General features: G+C 61.9%; 1 long non-coding RNA gene across 6 annotated transcripts; it reads right to left on the bottom strand.

Annotated features, from left to right (window-relative positions):
- Nucleotides 1-1,642: 1,642 nt before the first annotated feature.
- On the bottom strand, nucleotides 1,643-18,198 carry LOC123592402. 6 transcript variants are annotated; one of them, XR_006709751.1, is made up of 7 exons: nucleotides 13,876-18,198; nucleotides 10,507-11,633; nucleotides 7,822-8,588; nucleotides 6,923-7,021; nucleotides 5,928-6,123; nucleotides 4,653-5,607; nucleotides 1,643-4,339 (listed from the first exon to the last, which is right to left on the bottom strand). It is a non-coding gene; the product is annotated as an uncharacterized LOC123592402 (long non-coding RNA). The 6 variants fall into 6 exon arrangements; XR_006709753.1 differs by lacking the exon at nucleotides 10,507-11,633 and having other exon boundaries at nucleotides 1,878-4,339; nucleotides 13,876-14,097; nucleotides 14,358-18,193; XR_006709752.1 differs by lacking the exon at nucleotides 10,507-11,633 and having other exon boundaries at nucleotides 1,878-4,339; nucleotides 13,876-14,097; nucleotides 14,402-18,193.
- Nucleotides 18,199-20,392: the final 2,194 nt, after the last annotated feature.

The following is a 20,392-nucleotide window of genomic DNA, read 5'->3' as shown; positions in this document are numbered from 1 at the left end:
CAGATGGCATTCCCGGGAGGAGCGCGGGAACGAAAACCAGAAGGCGTGACAGTCCGTCTTCAACGCCCCGAAAGGAAATACCCAGCTAAAAGGCTTTCCAGGAACGGGGGCAAAATAAAGACATTTTGGAGCGATAAAAACCAAGAAAGTTCAGCACCATCGGCCCGTCTCTGCAGGAAATCCTCGGGGGCGAATCCCAGGCAGATTCCTGCGCGCGTCAGGGCGCAAGCGCCTGGGGCCAGAAGACGAGGCGGGCACAGGTGGTGGGTGACAACACTGCACAAACGAGAGCGCCGCGTGGTGGCACTAACAAAGCCAGGCGCACTGCCACACGGGCAGGGTTAACAGACCCGTGATTCAGGGAGCCGGAGGACGAGCTGAGAGGCCTGCACGGCTGACTTTGCTCCCTCGGGAGCAGGTCGAGTAGCGTCCCCCCAAGATTCAGGTCCCCGCGGGACCTAGAACGTGACCTTATTGGGAAACAGGGTCTTTGCACAGGCCATTAGTTAAGGCTCGAGAGGAGATCGCCCTGGATTAAGGTGCGCCCTGCACTCAGCGACCAGTGTCCTCTCGAGCAAGGAGCGACAGAGACATGGGGCCATGGGTGGTGGGGACAGAGCCCGGGGTCCCCAGCCGCCAGCAGGGAAAGAAGGAACAGAGGGGGAGGGAGGGGGGACGGAGAGCGAGGACGAGCGGCAGCTTTGGGGGGCCTCCTGGGTAGCAGCTCGGCGAGGAAAGAGCCGGCTAGGGTCTGTGGCTGCCCTTGACCACTCCTCGTGGAGGTGGCTTCCTGCAGCCCTGAAGGACTGGGGCCTCTGAACGCCCTCGTCTGGCCCAAAGGTCACCTAGTCCACCCACTGTGATCAGGTGGAAGTGCCTGCCAGGTGTCAGGAGAAGGTTCTGGAGGCTGCCTGCACCTGGCTGGAGGGAGAGCATCACTAACTGTGTGCAGGTCGGCGGCAGGGGCGGTGGGGGGGGGGGGGGGAGGGGGGAGGGGAGGGCAGGGAACGCTGCCACCAGGGCTGACCTGTAGCTCTCAGGACTGCTTGGCCCAGTACTCAGAAAACTCCAGGCTCTGGTCCTGACAACTTCAGGGCCGTGGGCCTGTGACTTGAGTTCTGAGAGCCTCAGTTTCCCCATCCCAGGCCACTGGATCAGGAGGGACAGTGCACGGTCTCCAGCTCTGCAGCCCCAGCGAGGGGGCCAACATCCGCGTGCGCGGGACTCTCCTGGCTTTGGCACGGAAGGGTTCCTGTCGCCACACGCTCCCCGGGCGCCGGCAGTGTGGACGGACTCAGGGATGGCCATGCCCGGGCTCGGGCCCGGGCCCGGGCCGCCCCTCGGCCTGAGACAGCCTCTCCCGGGGAGGTGGCCAGGCAGGAATGCCTGCTGTAAGTAGCCCTCCCCTTCCTTCCCCCTCCCGGCCCCCGTTTGCAATAACACAGGGATATCCCCAAGGCTCTGCGAACAGCTGGGCCCTTTCTGCTCAGCCATCAGCTCCTGATGAGTCAGCCCTGCTGGGCCTCCCACAGATGCCACGTCCCCACCTCCCGCCCTCCTCCAGGCAGCCCTGCACCTCCTGAGGGCCCCCGACCCCGAAGTGGCCTCCCCAGCTCAGGCAGCAGCAGCGGGAGCCTGGGAAAGCTCTGAGGTCCGAAAGGCAGAGAAGCCAGGCCGAGTCCGGGCCCGTGGCCACCCGCTGCCCACCCATCCCCTCCGGGCTGCCCAGGGCTCCTCCCGAGAGCAAAGTCTTCTGCAAGCACCCCCATGCAAGACGGACGGAGCTGGGCCTCTCCCCACGTCCCTTTCCCACCCCTGAGGCCCCTCCAGGAAACCCTCTGGGCCAAAGCCAGCCCAAACTCGGCGGAAGTCACCAGAAACTCCGAGCGGGTCCCGCAGCTGGCTGGAGCGCCCGGCTCTCTGTTTCCCACAACCTAAGGCTCGCTCACTGCCTTCTCCCGTGTCTGGGCGCAGAGGAAGGAGGTGACGGGGTGGTGCTGGAGCCCAGGAAAGGGGAGACCCAGCGGCCACCGCCTTGGGTGTGCAGGGCTGTCCCAGGGTCCCATAGCGACCCTGGAGTGTGATGGGAGCCAGCCCTGTGGGGTGTCAGGATCTGCATCTGGAGGGGACGGTCCGGCTGGGGCAAAGGAAGAAGCCACATGATTATTCCTGGCAGAGCCGTCCTCTGGGGCGTGGGCACCACGGTCCCGCCCGTACGGTGGGGCCACAGTCCAGACGCTTTCCCTCTCCCTGGTCCCCAGCTGGGGCCACCCGACTCCTCCCCCAGCGCGGACGCCCCGGAAGAGTGTGAACAGTGAGGCTCACGGGGCTCGCTTCACCTACAAGGTGGATGTGTCACCTCGGGGGCTCTGTGAGATAGTTCTGTTCAAAACCGATTTTCAAAGAGAAAACGCTTTCTTTTTTTTCATTTTTTTTGAATATTTGTTTATTTTTGAGAGAGAGACACGGTGTGAGCGGAGGAGGGGCGGAGAGTGAGGGAGACACAGAATCAATCGGAAGCTGAGTTGTCAGCACGGAGCCCAACGCGGGGCTCGAACCCACGGACCGCAAGATCATGCTCCGAGCTGAAGTCAGACGCTGAACCGACTGTGCCCCAAAAACGCTTTCTAAACACACAAAAAACTGCATTAAAATCGCAAGTTTGTATTTACTATTCTCGCTGCATTGTCGTACCCTCCACTCTGTGTCCTTGCCCGAGGCTCTCCCCTACCGACCACTGGGATTTCTCTCACTGCATCTTATTTTTTATTGTTTTCATGAAGCTGCTGCCAAATCCTTCAAATTTACATTCATGGCTTTGGATTTCTGGAGGGCTCGCGAGGCCCTCGATAGACCACAGTGCCTTCAGTTCAGACGACTCGCTCTTAAGAGACCCCGGGATGCCCCACGGGCTCAGAGGAGCGGCCGCTCCGTGGAAAGTACGCACAGTCCTGGGCTCGCTTGTTTGTTAGTTTTTGTCTTTGTTTTATTTGAATGTGTAAATACTCCAGCACAAATACCCTCTTGGGCGCCCTCCTCAGGTCTCTACCCCGCCCCCCCAGAGGCTCAGGTCTCATCCTGCAACAAATACGTTACAGGCAAAACTCAAATAAGCCGTCCCTGTGCGCGATCCTTTTGAGTAGCCAGCTCAAAAGCGTTCCGCGTCGTTCCAAAACATAAATCTACCCAATCAGGCCTAAAGGCACCATCAGAACATTCTTCCCACGAGTACGATCTTCCAAAGCACAATTACACAGTTTGGAAATTAGACCTTGCGTATTCTCCGACCCCCCCGAGTTCAGTTTGTTCCGTCTCCTCCCTGGCTTCCCCATGGCTCCACGGCCGTTCGGTTCAACTTTGTGAACTTTACTCTCAATCGGTACAACCCGAGGGATTCAAAAGCTCGAGTGCTGTGGTCCTCCGTCGGACAAATGGGACGATTTGAAAACGTCCAACTTACATGAAACGCAGCCACAATCTACAGACCCATTCCCAAAAATGTCCGAAATCATCGCGGGCCGTCCTTCGACGGCCAAATGTTTCTGAACTCTGAGAACCTGCGGCGTGCCGAAGCGTTTTTTAATGACACGGCACCTTTGAAATCCGTTCTGTCGTCCAGCCCTGCTGTGTGTGCATAAAAATCTCCTCACGTTTTGAAAAGCACACCTTCTAGGTCCATTGGCCACATCCCAGGCTGGTTTCCACGCAATGAGGAACATGGTGTGAGCCACCGGAGTTCCCAGGGATGATGGGTTTCTTAACAAGATCAAAATATTGTGTCTTTAATCACAGAGCTGCGATCATCCAAAATTTGTCTTCTTGTAATCACCTGCCAAACCAAAAACATTTCAGCATCGAAGGCGTTTTTTAAGACTCAATTTACAGCTCAAGCGGCTGCACGTCAGGTGCGTTTCACGTTTGACAGAGTAAACTTCCAGCTGCTTTATCTAGACTCCATCGACGGGATGACAAACATCAAAATGATTTTGAAATTAATTTAACCGATTTCCTGCTGGAAACTACCGGGACGCTCATCTGAACACTCGACAGCTTGCAAAGGCCTGCCGACGGTCCGTGCACAAGAAGACGTGGGCTACAACCGTGGGCACAGTTAGTTCGTTCAGCAGAACAGACAGTAAACCTGAGCAAAGCGACAGGCCTCACGGAACCCTGGGGAAGCGCACCCGCTCCCCGGCGACTCCAGGCTCCTCGGTGACCACCTCTGCGACCGGCTGGCCCTGCCCCTGGTCCCCGCGCCCTCGGTTCTGTCGCGGCTGCCCCGGGTTGGACGTCAACACCGACGTCCGTTTTGTACAAATAAACGTGCACCGTCCGCTCTCTTGAGAAAAAGAAACAACAATCCGGTACTTTTATGAAGCATGACTTTCAGCTTTTTCTGCTCACGGCTGCTGAAAGGGTTTACTGCAGAATTTTTAAAGCATTACCAAACAATAAAAAAATAGTTGTGGGTTTGCACCATTCAACAAATGACACGACCGCGGTGGTAGTTAAGCGTCTCCTCCATCTACTCCGCGGCCGGGCCGCTCGCCTTCATTTTCCACACACGGTTCGTGTTCCCCTAACATGTAATTTCCCAGTGAGCCCGCCCACGGGCCGCCCTCCACTGGCGCATGTGGGACCGCAGCACCCACCTCGCGTCAGCCCCACTCGCTCGGGTGTGGTCCCACGAGGCAGAGCTTCAACAGGGACACGTCATCAACTTCATGGGAAGGCAGAAGTGCTGGGGGGCTGGGGGACACGGCGACTCCAAGGCAGGGGCGAACAGCCCACAAGGGCAGGATCAGGCCAGACCCCAGGAGGTCCTGGGGACGGGTGGGCTCCCGATGTGTGAACGGTTGTTCACCATCCCCCACCCCTACACGTGATGGCCTGTGAGGGGCACCGGTGTGAACATGGCCAGGAGAATAGGACACCGGCACAGTGAGGGCCAGCCCCCCGTCTGTTCCCCACTGTCCTTGAGCAAGCAGCACGCGAACAGAGCTGGGTGGCGGTGAGGCTGGAGGTTCTACGCAGGGGGCGCGGCGGGGACTGACCCTAAGCCCTGGCCGGGGTGCTGCCCCTCCAGCCGCCAACCAGCATCCTGATGCTGAGGTGAGTACGTCAGAACCCATCAGACCTTCCCTCCTGGGGGGCGATCTACCATCCCGTACCGATCAGTGTTCAAGCTCTGCCTTCCCCGTCCCCACGGCCTCCACCAACCACACTTGCCAAGGGCTCCCAGGGTATCTCATCTGCCGACAGAGAATCCCACGAGATGTCACCTCAGGCCAACAGACCCCCATGACAGGGAAGGGGTGACCAAAGGACCGGGACCCTGGGACCTGCTGGTCCCGTCTCCTACACACGTCCACCTCAAACAAACCTACCAGCCTGAGAGAAAGGCTCCTCAATGCCTGGGCTTGGCCATGACCTGTGTGGAGGTAGGACGCCGTCCCTGGAGAGACAGCGCGTGAGACCCAAAAGGGGAGATGGCCCGAGTGTCCGGCGACGGACGGACGGATGAACAGATGTGCTCCATCAACAACAGAGCAGTGTTTGTCCTTAAAAGGGCATGAGGTTCCGGTGCATTCCACGACGTGGATGGACCTCGAGGGAAAGAAGCCAGGCACGAGAGACCACACGTTGCACACCCCCGCACACATACGGTATGGGCATACGCTAAACCCACAGAGACAGAAAGCAGACTGGAGCTGGGAGGAGGGATGGGCGCGGCGGTGTGGTGGCTCCAGGGGCTCTTCTGGGAGTGGGAGGGGCGTGTTTCGGGACAAGGCGTGGCCGTCACACAACACCACGAACACGCTAAGCGCCACTGACCCGCTCGCTTTAAAACGCGTAACCGTATGCTACGTGAACTTCAACCCGGTTTAAAAAATACATCAGATAAAAGACAGGAAACCATTCGATACCTATTCCGAACCTCCGTCCTCCGAGGTATAGCAGATATTTTTGTCCATCAGGCAGTGCTCTAATCCAGGAAGCGGAAACACGGGCCCAGGAACGAGGGCACGGAGGTCAGACGGTCCTTCTCGCCTCGGCCCCAGGGTCCGCTCAGGGACTCGGGCTCCCGGCCCCACAACGTTGCATTCCGTGGGATCAGAGGCCCTGGTCCCCAGGAAAGAAGGTTAACAAAAGCCCCACCGAACCCAGTGCTACAGCCCAGTGCCTGGTCCCGAGGGCTCCTCACCGCAGCGGACCGGCACGCACAGAAAGTGGCTTCTGCGTCCCCCCTGCCCACCCCCCGCCCCCACTCTCCACGAGAGGCCGGGGCTGCTGCTCTGTGACCAGCAGGTTGAGGGGGGCGCGGTGTGCAGGGAGGCGAGGCCCTGGGTCCCAGGGATCAGGGTAAATGGACAATCACGGCAGCCAGGGCCCGGCCGGGGCAGAGCGAGCAGAAAGGCAGAGCCCGCAGCATGGAGCCCGCGCCACCCTCCCCCCACCCCCCGCACAGCAGGCCGGCCCGCAGAAGCGCCCGTGCGGGCGGCCCGGGGGGTAGCAGTTTGTCCAGCAGCTTTCAGAATTACGGGGTGCTGCTGTCTTGTCGTGGGGGCCAGCGGACGGAGGACAGGACAAGATGGGCTCAACGAGAGGCTTCGGGGGCTTTGAGGGGCGCACTGCACCAGGCTGGAGCCCTGCCTGCGTGCCCGAGGCGGCCTGTACCCAGTCCCATAAGGACCCCTGCCTCCTGCGGGCCTTCCTCTGCTGTGGGGGCTGCTCTGTCCATGAGTATGGAGGACAGAAAGCCGCCGGAATGACCCCCAGCTGGTACGGGACGGGAAGGGCTAAGTCCCCCGTGTTACCAAGCACCCAGCAGAGAGCGCCCAGCAGGCTGAGCTCCGTCCGCCTCCTACGCCCGCCCGCCTCACGCTCAGTCCCAGGATCACCTCCAAAGCAAAGTACTCACATCCAAATCTTTGTCTCGAGGTCTGCTTCGTCGGAAAGCCAATCTTTGACGAGCTAAGGACTCTGCAGGCTGTCCCCGACAGGAAGGTGGCGGCCGTGTCTGGAAAGGAGAAGGAAAAGTGTGACTAGTTGGCACCCCTCGATTCCCAGAATTAACCACTCGATGGGGTGGCAACCCCGGTCACGGCACATTTGGCTCACGTGCCAAGGAGAGGCTCCACACCAGACCTTCCCAGCGAACCTAGAGCCAGCCCATCACCAGGCACGGACCCCCTTCTCCCTGGAAGGCTGTGTGACCCTGGTCCTTCACGTCACGAGCTTCTACTGACCCGTCAAAAGCTGACTCCAACTCCACTTCCTCCGGGAAGCCCCCTCTGGCCCCCGAGACAAGTTCTGGCCCCGTTACTTCTTCCAATGGTACCGGGCACCTGCCACTCGGCACCTGTCCCCTTGGCAATTACACTTAGCAATTGGCTAAATCTCTCTTCTCCTCTACACGCTCGGCCCGCTCCTCTGGGACGGTGACAGGTGGGGGGTTTCGTACTCAGCACCGAGCAAGGTACCGGCCCAGAGCAAGAACCCAGTGGCCATCTGCTCAGTGAGTGAACGAATGAATGAACGAACGAACGAACGAGCGAGTGAGTGAAATGCCATCCCGGCTGGGCGCCTGGTTCCTCCGCCAGCGCCCCACCCGGCCGTGGCACGCAGCACGCACGGGAAGCCCGGGCTTCACCGTGACTCGGGACTCTCAGGAATGCTTCGTTCGGAGCACAAAGAATTCTGCTCAAAACCCCAACTGGACTTCTTATCTGAAGGATTGCATAAAACCCTGGAACTCGCCTTAATCCTGTCCACTAACACGCAAACCAGCAAAGCTAGGGGCCTCGGGGGTGAACTCACTGATCCGTAATCTGTAGCAGATGCCGGGCAGGGCGTGAGCAGGCTCTCCTGAAACTCATGCGCTGCCGACGCTCCTGGTGAAATTCCTCAGGGGCAGATCTGGGCTCCCTGGCCCCACAGGCCTTCGCCGGAGGGCTGCAGACAGCCGTCTCTTCCCTGACCGGTTGGGGGCTTCGGTCGGGGCCCAGACCTCTGGGCTCTCAGCCTCGTGCGCCCGGGCCCCAGGAGCATCTCTGACGCGGCCAGGCGGGAAGACCTCAATCAGCCTTTCGAGAAACTCCACCTTCTCCGCCACCTTCCATGACACCCACTTCCCTGACTCTGAGGGCCTGTGCAGAATTTTACAGTTAGCAATGATCCGTCCTCCGGCTCAGTCATCGGGAGGGCGAACCGGCTGCCACAAAATTACTCAGGGCATCTGAGCAGTTAGGTGGGTTTCCCCGGGCTCCCGCTCTGCTCCGTGGCCCACGGTCAATCGCTGACTCCCCCGCTCCCTCAACTATCAATGGGAAAACAACAACAACAACAAAACACTCTTATCTTGTGGACTCGACATTTTCGCTGGCTACCACATCCTAGGCACACGGTGTTTGTGAATGACTCTGTTGCATACCTGCCATACACCAGGCTCTGGGCCCTGTAAATGTCAGCCCTTGTGGTTGCTGCCCGGGGGGCCGTATTTCTGGCCACAGGAGCCTGTTGTCAGCTCAGAATATAACGAAGCCCCTTCTTCATCCACGGAGGGAACACAGACCCAGGGACGAAGCCTGCAAGCGAGAAGAATCCAGGCCGAAGAGGCAACCGCTATTTCGGCAATGCTTCCTGGAGGAGGCAACGAGACACGGATGCTCTCCTGGGAGATTCTGCCAGCGAGTCTTGACTGAGATAAGGTCAAAGAGCCCACCTCCCTGGCCCACACAGGCCAGACCCGGCCAGGCAGCTCCACACTCGCAGAAACACAGTAACAAGGCAGACTCTTCCCTGTCCTTACGATCCGATCCCGGGGCATCCTTGCCGAGCGGCCACCCTGGCCGGGTCCCAGGCTATGTGCTGCTCCCCTATTCGCTCGTGGATTCCTCCCAGCGACCCAACAGGGTAGGCAACAGGCATCGCCCCGATTTCACAAACGGGAGGTTCCGGAGGGTCAGTAACTTGTCCAGGATCCCAGGTGCCGGAGTCGGGATCTGGGCACAGGCCGACTGATCCCCGAACTGTTCCCTCAGGACCACTCATGTGGAAGAGGAGGACCCAGAGCAGAGGCCTGTCCTCCACAACATTGGCCAGCGGAGCCCAAAATCCCTTGGTGAGAAGGAGCTGACGTTTACTCTCAGGTCCCCGCTGGCTGTCTCTTGTACATGCTGGCTGTCGCCACGTCTACGCTGACTTCACCGTGTCCTCCCCAGGTTTCGTGCTAAAGAATGGGCTCGGCCACTTGCAACTTTGCTAGCCTCCCTGAAATCCCGAGAGGATGGCTCCTTGCTGGTGGTGTCAGGCACCAGTACCTAACAGCAGCTGCACACACCCCCTAGCTGTTACAGCCGAGATTCTGGAACCCCAAGTAGGAAAACCGGTTATCAATAGTAGGAAACCGATCCCAGCACCTACCATACGCTATGTTCTTCAGATCACTGATCTCCTATAAGCCCCGCCCCCAAACATGCAAGTCGGGGGCACCGCCCACCTTCCACGGGGAACACAGGATCCAAGAGCCCACCTGCCGGGAGGCAGCAGGGTTTGATTTGAACCCAGGCTGATGGCTCGAGAGACTGGGGTCTTCTCATCGTCATATTGCCCCCTCAACTTTCACCATGGGATGTTCTCTCGACACCTTATTTCCTTCGGGAAGGGTCACACTAGGATAGAGCGGGTTCCCTGCGTGCAGGGCTCAGTCACCTCTTCACAGCCGGACTATCAGCACATCGACAGCAGGACTCTATGGTGTGTCCTTATATCCACCCCACCCCACCCCCCACAATGTCCACCCCACGGCTAGCCACGAAACCATCCACGGTCTAGAGTAACCAGCCCAGGAAGGCCACCCGAGGCAGATCAGCTGCAGGAAGTCTTACCATCTCCAGCAACAACTCAGGACAGCAAACACGCCCTGCGACAACAGGCCCAGCATGGACTTGATGACTACCTGGTCGCTTCCTTCATTTCTGCCCTCGCTTCCAACTTAGGACCCACCAGAGAAAATCAAGTACGCACGCCTGAGCAACCCCAGAGGATGCCGCTTCTGGCTAGCCCACCTACAGCCTCCCCGTGCCTTCCCTTTGCTCCTCTAGAAAGTTTTCCTGGCCCTCTGCCTGCCTCCGGGTCCCTGCCAGAATGAAAGTAATGATACCTGACCCCCCCCCCCCCCCCCCCCGCCCCTACCGCCAGCCGCGAGTAAGCGGCCTTTGCTGTTCTCATTTGGTTGGCCCTTACTGATTTTCACCTAAGGCGTTAGGTTTACAACGACTCTGAGGCTCCTCTGGCCTCAGTGGCCAGTCAGCCAGGTCGGCCACGGGCCTGTGGATGGTGACACAGATGCTCAGAATCCGCCCCCTCTTGGGGCATTTCCTCCCGCGTCGGCCAGACAGATGCCTCTGCTTCCCCGATCCCGCGGAAACAAAACGCAGGAGAGGCAGCTGCTGAGGGGAGGCGGCGGGGAGGGGGGGGGGGGGGTTGTGGAGCGGGGCTCACCCTCGGTCGGGCCAAGAGTCACACTGGCACGTGGCCAGGTGTCCCGCCGCCCCTCGTCTGGCACCGGGATGGAAGGCGGACCGCAGGTGTCCTCAATTCCGATCAGGTGACCATAACATCAGCACAAAACGCCGGGGGACTCAGGTCCCCCCAGGGAGGTGCTCCCGGCCCTGGGGGCGCGGAGGCCAGGGGCCTGCGGTGGCATCGCCCAGCGGCCCAGGGAGCGCCCGAGTCCCTGGGTGCCGCCCAGAGCCGTGGCTGGAAGCCACGGCGCTGGGCCGGGCCGTTTCCCACCCTCCCTTGCGGCCGCGCGCCCCCACGTGACCAGGCCTCGCCAGTGGAAGGTAAAGGGAAGTGCTGCGAAGCACTTCCGGGTCGAGGTGGTCTAAGGCGCGGGCGCCGCCATGCCCGCTGGGGGCTGCCCGGGGCGGCGGGGGTGTCGTGCGGCAGCCCCCGCCCGCGGTGACTGAAGCCCGGAGACAAAGCGGGAGAGCTGCCGGGTGCCCCGTGGGGAGGTGCAGAGCAGGGGGTGGCCTTCCCGGAGGTCAGCGTGTCCTGAGACAGGCATCGGGTGGCAGCGAGCGAGACGCACACCCCCAGCCGGGCTCGCGGATGCATCGAAGCCGCCCGCAGCGCTCCGGAGAAGACAGCTTGCCGCGTTGGTGGCGCCGCAGCACGTTGGGGGTGCTCGGAGGCGCCGGGCTAGGACAGCTAGGAACGCCCCCCCTTCGGCCCTGCCCCTCACCCCTCCTCGCAGAGGAAGGGTGCTCCCCCCCCCCCCCCCCCCCCGCGCTGATGCCTGCTCCGCAGAGCCCGTCGGGGCCCACGGCTGCGGCTCGAACCCAGACCGGGAGGTGCTCCAGGCGCCGGGGCCCGCACACAGAGGGCCGGACGGGGGACACTCCAGCCCACTCCTGCACGTGGCCCAGTTCCGGCCTGCGGGGAGGGCGAGACCCCCTGCCGCGGGGAGCCACTTGGCGGTCCAACCGCTGGTGGGCCCACGGCCGTGGCTCGTTCAGGCCCGGCTGTCCAGGCGGAGCTTTCTCTGGGGTAGTCAGGTCGGGGCCGTTTTCCCTCCGTCGTGACCTTGGCATTACTGTTTGAGTTGTCGCCAGTGAGCAGGCACTCTGCAGAGAAAAAGCTGTTTTGAAGGAGCAGGCAGAGAGGCAGTCCTGGAGGGAACCTTCCAGAAGGTGGCAGAGGCCAGGCCCGGGCGGGCAGAGAAGGAAGACCCAGCCGTGGACAAATTCATGTCCTGGTACCTAAGAGGTGTGCTCCGAGGCAGAACAGGGCCGCCGCATTGGTCCTTCTCATGTCCCCAGGAGCACTCACCCAGACCCAGCCCCTCCCTCCACCCAGGAGCCCTGCCCCCCACGCACATGGCAGCCCTGGGCTCCTCCCAACCTCTGCGACCTAGAGAGGGGGCCAGAGGCCCTGAAGGGGGCATCAGGAGCGGTGGTTGTTGGGATGGCTCCCCGTGGCGGATACGTCTCAACTCTACCACGAAGCTGCTTTGAGACTGTCATGCCGTCCCCTCCCTGGGCCGCCACTGTCTCCCTCTGTCCACTGAGGAGGTGGGGCAGAGGGTGCTTGGTGGCCCCACCCAGCCCCAGGAATCCTATGATTTCATGAGTCCATGGTTATTATCCCTGGATAAACTCTCCAGCCCACAGGACCACGGACTGAGAAGTTAATTCCAGAACCGAGGAGTGTGTGGGAATGTGACCCTCACACCCACCATACCGGCCCAGCTTTGGTGCGGCGCTGAAATCACCCCGGCCTTCCGTGGAAAATCCACATCTGAAGGCCTCCCCTGAGCATCTGGGACTGATTAGGCTCTGGGCCCTGGGTCTGAGCAGAGTTTTAATAAAGTCTTAGGCCAGTGAATTGTAATCCCGAAGCGATGATACGTGTCTCAGCTTTGAAGGAGCCGAAGCACTGGGCCAGCCCCTGATGTGATCTCTGGTGCCAGAGCCACAGATGCGCCTTGGGACCGCTGGTCCCTGGCGCGGCAAGAGGAGCCGGGACAGGGCCAGAGGGCACGGGGGCCGAGGCCCGAGTGGCAATCGGCTGGCCTCGCTGTTGGCCTCTTTCTGCCTTGACAACCTTGAGCGTATGTCTTAACCTTGTAAGCCTGTATCCTCATCTGTCAAGCAGAGGCGTATCTGTTAAGGTAGCTCTCGCCAGTGCCATCTGTCCCCAAGGCCCCCTCTGACCCGACACTCTTGGATTTTCTCCTGGCTTCCTTAGCAGCGTCAAGCCCAGCCCGTAGCACGGGGAGGACCGAACGTACCAGGCGGCTGACGGCCCAGAGGCGGCCTCAGCCAGCGCCCGATGGGAGTGGTGGGTGATGCCCGGCTTCCTCGCCGCCCACGCGGGACGCTCTGAGATGCCTGCCGCGTCGTCAGCTCATGTCCCCCCGCGGCCTGCGCCCCAGTGTCTCACGGCGGTAACCCGCTTGATAGACGTCCCCACTTCCCTCTCGAGGCTTCCTGGGGTCGCCCCCAGGTGAACAAACCGGTTGCACTCGAATCCAGGTCTCAGAGGCTGCTTTTGAGGGACCCTGCCTGAGACCATCATGCTGGACGTCACAGACTTTTCCTTGACGAACCAGAGAGGAAGTTTCTTGAGCTGTATGAGCCAAGAGGCGAAAAGGAAGATGTTAGGTAGGCGGGTATGTAACTAATTAAACTGTAGTCCCGGAAAAACGTAAAAGCCGTTCTTAGCTCGGGTCGACGCACAAGCAGGTGACAGGCCCGGTGTGGCCCCCAGGCCGTAGTTTGTGACCCCTGTTGTCATACATAAAGCCCAGATCTCAGTGGCTTGAGAAAATAAGTCTGCTGCTTGTTCCTGTAACAGCCAATGATCACGGGGGCAGGTGGCCTAGATTCCAGGCGGGGTAGTTGTTCAGGGCAGACAGGGGCTCTGCCGTCCTGGACCTGTGGTTTCCCAGAGGCACCGTGGGCATCAGTGTCCAGTTAGTGAAGGAAGGGAGGGTTGCGTGGGAGGGTCTACAGACTGGGGCCCAGGCGGCCTGTGTACGTGCATCGCCCACATTCCCTTGGCCTGACCTCGGCCACAGGCCCCCCTCCCACCCCGCGACCAGGCGCAAAGGCGTCTTGGGAAGTGTCTGGGCTCCTGGGAGACCGTTCTGTACTTGTTCCCCGTGTACCAGACCGGCAGAAGCTTCTGAGACAGAGGCGTGTCTCGTGTCACAGCAGATAACGACATCCGCATTCCCGTGCCCACCGCCCAGATTAAGAAGTAAAACCCTACCCGTCGTTCTGAAACCGCCGTGTTCCCCCGACACGTGCCGGCGGTCTCCCCAGGGTGGCCCCGGCCTCGGTTCTGCGCGCGTGGGCCGCTTACCTCCCACCCCCCGCTCCGCGTGCACCCCCGGACCCCACGGCCCCGTGTGGCCACATCTCCAGCCGCGTGGGAACAGCACCGGCTCCTCGTGTCCTCCTGGAGTCTAGGCTCCCCTGTGCCTCACGCTGGACGTCCGTGGGGCCTCTCCGTCGCTGAAGATCATTTATTTTCGTTGCTGTGTCTCGCTGATGCGGGCACGCCACGGTCTGCCTGCCCATCCTCCTGCCGAGGGACAGGGGGGCTGTTTCCCCGGGCCGGGCCGCCTCGGCATCGTGCGAGCGTGTCTGTGGACATCTCTTGGGGCGCACGCGTGCACCCCCCGAGGAGAGGTGCCGCCAGGTCAGAACACGTGGGTGTGTTCAGGTTTAACAGGCAAGGCCAAACGGTGTCCCGCGGGGCCACCAGCAGGGCACCCGGCCCCGGGGCCCCGGGGCCACATGGCGCGTCGATCCTACCTGTGGGTACGGGCCCCTCCCCCTCACCTCGTGGAGCCTCCGGACGCCATCCCACCACCGCCGTTTCTTACCATCCGGTGAGCCACACAGAACCGGAACTTTGTTCCCCTCTGACAGACACAGAAACCGCAGCATTGGCTGACCCTTAGCAGCTGGGAAGTGGGACGTTTGCCATCGTCCCACCCGACAAGGCCCAGCTCCGGAAGGAAGTGTTCGTCCCTGGCCTCCATCCCGGTGAACCCAAGGTCGCGCCCTCGGGGGGCCTGGGGCCTGCTGGGTCCTCGGCAGGTACTGCTTTGGAGGGTGAGCCCTGCCTTCTCCTCGGGCCCAGGATCAGGCCAGGGCTGCACCAGCTCATGAGGTCCCTGGGGAGGGAGACCGGAAGTTCCAGGGGCTGCATATGACTCACTGGCATGTAAAATGAACTTGATTTAAATTTCAGGATGCCAGTCTCCGCCTCCATGACAGAGAAGGAAATTCCCTGCAGAAGCCAAGGGCGAGGGCTCGTGTGTGTGTGTGTGTGTGGGCATCTTCCCCTGCCGCACCAGCCCCACCCGGGCCCGCTGTCCCTGTCCCCGGGGCCACGTGCCCCTGTTCTTTGGCCTCTTCCTCCGTCTTCCTCTGGGCCACCTGGGGCGGCAATGCTGAGTCGGACGTCGGGCAGCAGCCCCAAGCCCACTGCCCTTTGCTGTGCAGACTTGGCCGGCTGTCTTTCCCCCGGGAGCCTCAGTTTCCCTCTCGTGAGAGGTGAGGAAAGGCAGTCTCTCGAGCCTCGGAAGGTATCCGCAAGCCCGCCGTGCGCGGGGCCCCGAGCCGGGCTCAGAGGAAGCACAGGTCATTGCCTCAGGGAGCTCAGTGTTAAGTTGAAAAGACACCCCCCAGACCATTATTTAATTTCAGTCCCACCTCTGTGGCCGAAGGGGCAGAAGTGCAACCTTCTACGAGAGGAGAGGTGAGAGCCGCAAAAACCGAAGACGGCTAGCGCGCTCCGGGCGAGAACTTTCCAGTGTGGGCCACCCCGGACACGATGGCCAGAGTTGGAAGGAGGCGGGCTGGTCAGGGCGGGACACAGATGATGAAACCCCAGGGCCCAGATGAAAGAGCTTGAGGCCGGTGACTGCAGAGGGAAGCCTTTGCCATCTCCGGATCTGCCGGAGCCAAGGGCTGGCGGGAGCATCGGGACCAGAGCCCTGGAGTTTGGGGGCGTGAGGAGGGGCCTCCGGACGAGCGGCAGCCCTAAAAGGCGCCAGGACGCGGCAGCAGGGTGGGGGCGGGAGAAATGAGGGCCACCTCCCTCTCTTCTTCCTTGATCTCCTGCCAACGCTTCCCACCAGCCACACCCAACAGGTGGCCCCTAGAGCTGGGCTCTCCGGACCCTCCAGACCACGGGGCAGGATGGATCTGAGGGCCGAAACCAGAGTAGCCAGTTTGCGAGTGAGCGCTCCCTGTGGAGCACGAGTTTAGGATGGCCCCCAATCTCGCACCTTCTAGAACGGATGCCCTTGGATAAGCCCCTCCCTGAGTGTGGGCGAGACCCACGAGTGGCTTTTAACCAAGAGACTGTGGCAAAGGTGAGGGCGCGTCCCTTCCGTGGCCAGGTTACGTAGGACTGTCCTGTCTCTCTGTCTCTGGCTGGCTTGGCCGAAGAAGGTGGGGAGGCGATGAATTCCAGGCGGCCTTTGGCTAACACCACCTGGGCGCTGAGACTGGCCTCCAGCCGGCAGCCTGCAGGAAATGGAACCTCTCCGTCCCACGCCACAAGGGACTGAGTCCTGCCAACAGCCCTCCCCCGTCGAGCCTCCAGATGAGACCCCAGACTCAGCAGGCACCTGGGTGGCCGCCTTGGAGACCCCTGAGCAGAGGACCAGCTGTGCCCTGTCCAGACTCCCAACCCACAGAGACTGTGAGGTGATAGATGGGTATGGTTCTAAGCCACTAAGACCGTGGTAATACTGCCGTGCCCCCCCCCCAGCTAAGGGAGGGGGGGTTGGTACCCAGAAGTGGGGGCCGTCTTCGCAAATAGCTGGAGACGTGGGGGTGGCTTTGGAACAACCAGCAAGGGATGAAAGGCGGCCTCTGGTGACAGCCGGCAAGAAGCTGAAACCTTCCTGTGACAACCCTCAGGGACCCCGGGGCTCCCGGCAGCCGCGCGAGCTGGTCCCTTCCCCAGCCGAGCCTTCAGACCGGAGCCCGGCCCTGCCGACTCCTTGGCGGTAGCGGAGGACCCAGCCGTGCCCAGACCCCTCCCCCAGGACCGGTGAGGCCATCGGTGCGTGCCGATTCAGGCTGCCGAGGGGGTGGTAACGGTGTGTGGCATCCAGGTCGCACCGCACCACGAGGCGCTCAAACCGCGGTGGCACTTCTGGGCGGAGGACCTGCCCTGCTGAGGAAGCTTGAACGACTGCCCCTTCGGCGATCGTGCTGCAACCTATGAAGTCCTACTCAGATACCAGGGACCCCTGGGCTCCCAAGTGAACTGGAGACAGGGTCAATCCCCAAAGCCCCAGATCTCTGTGACGGGGAACATACCCAGGTTCCAGGGGGAAAATGCCACTCGTTTTTCCTTCTGGATGTTTCCAGAAATCAGAACATTCTCCAGCTCTGATCTCCGCTGGCTGCCACTCGAGGCCTCCGTGTTACATCCGCTCCACCGGAGCCACTGATCACGCCGCATTAGCACCGCTGAGCCCTTGGGCATCGGCGCCCCGTCCTGCCCAGGCGGCCACAACAGCACCGCACAGACTGGGCAGCTTCAACAGCCAATTTATTCTCACGGTTCTGGAGGCTGGAAATCCAAGATCGGGGCCCCAACCGATTCATTTTCTGCTGAGAGCTCTCCTCCTGGCTTGTGGATGGCCACCTTCCTGCTGTGAGCTCCTGTGGCAGGGAGGGAGGGAAGACAGAGAGAGAGAGAGACTGGTCTCTCCTTAGGACACGAATCTAAGATCCGGGCCCCACCCTGATGGCCTTTTCTGACCTTGATTACCTCCGTAAAGGCCCGTCTCCAGATACAGTGGCCTTGGGGGTTGGGGCTTGACCACATCAATTGGGCGGGGGGCAGCGGGAACACTCAGTCTGTCGCAGATCCCCCCTGGGTCTGCAGAGAGGGCTAGATGCCGCTCCCTCAGCCGCCTACCACGGATCCTCTCTTACTTCCTCTGACAATGACCAGTGCTGCCCAATACTTCCCAGTATGTTTCCCACCAGACACCTGTGTGTCTTCGGAAAACAGGATTCCACGGTGAGAGAGCTTGGCCGTGCGGGGTGACCCCGACCTCCCAGAGCCCCGCGGAGGGATACCGGCCCCAGCCAGGGCAGTTCTCCTCGGATGGGCAGCTGGGGGATGGCGCCTCTGACCCAGACGCCGCGTGGCCACTCGCCCTTCCGAGTCCAGCCACTGAGTCCGGTCACGCCGCCCCCAAGGTGAGTCAGAGCCCAGCCAGGAGACCCACCTACCCCGGCAGACAGACCAGCCCCAAGGGAGCCTCATCCAGGCCAGCACCAGTGGCTCCCACCCATTCGCTGACTCTTCCCGAAGCCGGTTCCTGGCTCAGTCAGGGTTTACTGCTGCTTCATAAACTGCCTGAGGTCACCCCTCCTGCCAACCCATGAGCAAACTAAAACGAGCTTTTCCTCCCTCCAAAGGCCTGAAAGGGCATCTGAGGCCCTGTCAGCTGCACGCGGCACCCGGCTCGGACTCATCACTCCGGGCCGCCCGGCGTGTGGGCAGGGCGCAAGGGAGGACCCTTAACCCCACTGGGGGCAGGCAGGACCCCTCCCGGGTTGCCCTGCTCATCCCTCCGCCTCTCGGCAGGGTCTCCTGCCAGCCCTTGCCCTGGGGACTCAGAGCAGTAGCAAAGTCCCAGGTCCCCACGGGGTGGGGAACTCTGCAGAAGGGGCGTGACGGGAGCCCCCCGAGTCCGGGCGGGTGGGGGACCCCGCGGGAGGGGCGTGGGGACGACCACGCGTGCACCCCTCCCGCCCCGCTCTGGAAGCCATCAGAGCCCAGCACCGGCAGGCACCCCGGCTAGATGCACCAGCCGTGCCCAGTGTGGCTGCAGTGACACCACAGGCGCCCCCCTGCCTGCACAGAGCCGCCAGCCCGCTGGGGAAATGGCGGTAAAGCGCTACACGTCCGGGACGCTGAGCCCGACCTCCCCCTCCATCGCAGGGGGTCCGGGTGAGCCCTTTTCACGCACCCACCTGCATCCGTACCTGGGGGACGGGAGAGAGCTTTCCTTCCAGAAGGCGGCTGAGGCCTGTGCCTCTGCAGGACCCGTGGCCTGGGGACACGCCAGCTGCCACCACCTCTGGTCGTCCTCACCGCAGGGAGGCCATGCCCTTCCCTCTCCGGCATCCCGCGTTTGGGGGGAGCGGGAGGGCTCTGAAGGTCCAGGCATCCCAGCAGCCCCACCCGGGACTGACAGGGCCCCCACAGTAGCAACCGCTCCCCCCCCCCAGCCTCCCTTCCCCTTGCCCCACAGTGTGGATCCCTCATACACCTCTGGCCCCCAAAACTCCACGTCTGCTTCCAGAACACCCAGCCCGAGACAGTGGTCGGAGAAGGCAGGGCCTGCCCAGGTGGTGGGGGGGGGAGCCCATAAACAGCCCTGCGGGAGGGGGGGGGTCAGCTGCTGCAGCTTCCCCAGGAAGAACTGGGAGGGGTGCATCTGGCGGGACCAAATAGTAGCTGCGAGTACCAAGGGTCTGCGAGGTTATTTCGAAGCCCACTCATGTCCTAGAGAAAGACAAGGGACAGCAGAGCGCCGGGGGCAGGCAGTGGGACCCCAGGTGTGAAAGCCAGGGGGCCTGCAGGGAGGTGGGGATGGAGAGCGTGTGGGACCAAGCCCGTGGTCCCAGACAGTCAGGGCAGCTGGACTCGGCAGACAGCCAAACAGCCGACAGGGCAGGCCTGCAGGCCAAGGTCAGGGGCCTGGTTGGGAGAACCCGGGACCACAATCCACAGGGGGACACCCTCTCCCCAGTGCTCTGAGCCATCCGTGTCGGCAGGTGAAGCCCACCCAGCCCCGGGACAGCATCCCTCCCCCTGGGTGGGGGCCTATAACCGGGCTTAGGGAAGAGGGGCCATCAAGTGGGGTTTGAGTCGGAGGGGGCTGGAGCAAGGGGCCAGGGCCCTAGAAACATCCGGGGAGAGGCTGACTCCACAGAGATGCTGGGGAGACAGGCAGGCCCTGGTGGGAGACACGCAGTGAGGACCCCGGCTCTGGAGAGGCCCATCCATGGTGGAGACGGTGTCCCTTTTGCAAGGCAATGCCCGGTGGAGCCTGAGGGCCGGACGGTGGGACCCCGGTTCCTCCAAGTGGCAGGGTCCCGACAGGGCAGGGCTGATGAGCGGCGCCCGGCCCCCTCGCTGCCTCATCCCTCGGCGGCTCCTCTGTGACCTGGGGGGGGGGGGTCCCACAGATAGCTGAGGGAGGAGGAGCCCCCCAGCTGGGGGGCCGAGTGGTTCTGCTCGGCTCGTGGACACAAGCTGACACCGGCCGGCAGGTTCCCGGCGGCCCGGCCTCGGGGTACAGCGTGGAAACCCTGACCCCAAGCCCGGCCGTGCCCTCCAGCACCTGTGCCCACCGAGGGCGGCAGTTCTCGCGAGGTCACACGGCTCCTTCTGCCGACCTTGGAGGAAAGTGGTAAAAGCTCACGGAGAGCCACATCCGAAGCCTTGAAGGCTCCTTGACCCGTGAGCGCAAAGCCGCTTCCAAGCCCTGGAAAGGAGAGTCAAACGCTGCGCCGAGGCGTTTTTAAACGCATTTCACGAGTGTCATAAACCCTGACTGCAGATAATTTTGTCCACCTGGTTTCTGTATTTCCTAAATAAAGCTTCACAAGGACCTAAAATTCTTTCCCATTCCAGAGGGTGCTTGAGAGCACATTTATGAGGGCGGATGAGTCAAACCATGCCGGGGGGGGGGGGGGGCGGAGGTTGGGGGGGCCGGCCAACCCCCCCAACTTGGGTCTGACTCCAAGAGTCAGCACAGCCCACACTCGAGTCTGATTTCATCAGAGCTTCCCTGCCCCAGACTCCTGGCTCCGGGGCCCGGCCA

This window comes from Leopardus geoffroyi, chromosome D4 (genome assembly GCF_018350155.1).
Source record: "Leopardus geoffroyi isolate Oge1 chromosome D4, O.geoffroyi_Oge1_pat1.0, whole genome shotgun sequence".
In the NCBI taxonomy this organism is placed as follows: domain Eukaryota; kingdom Metazoa; phylum Chordata; class Mammalia; order Carnivora; family Felidae; genus Leopardus; species Leopardus geoffroyi.
The sequence above is the reverse complement of the archived record's forward strand: the minus strand, read 5'-3'. Positions and strand labels throughout refer to the sequence as shown.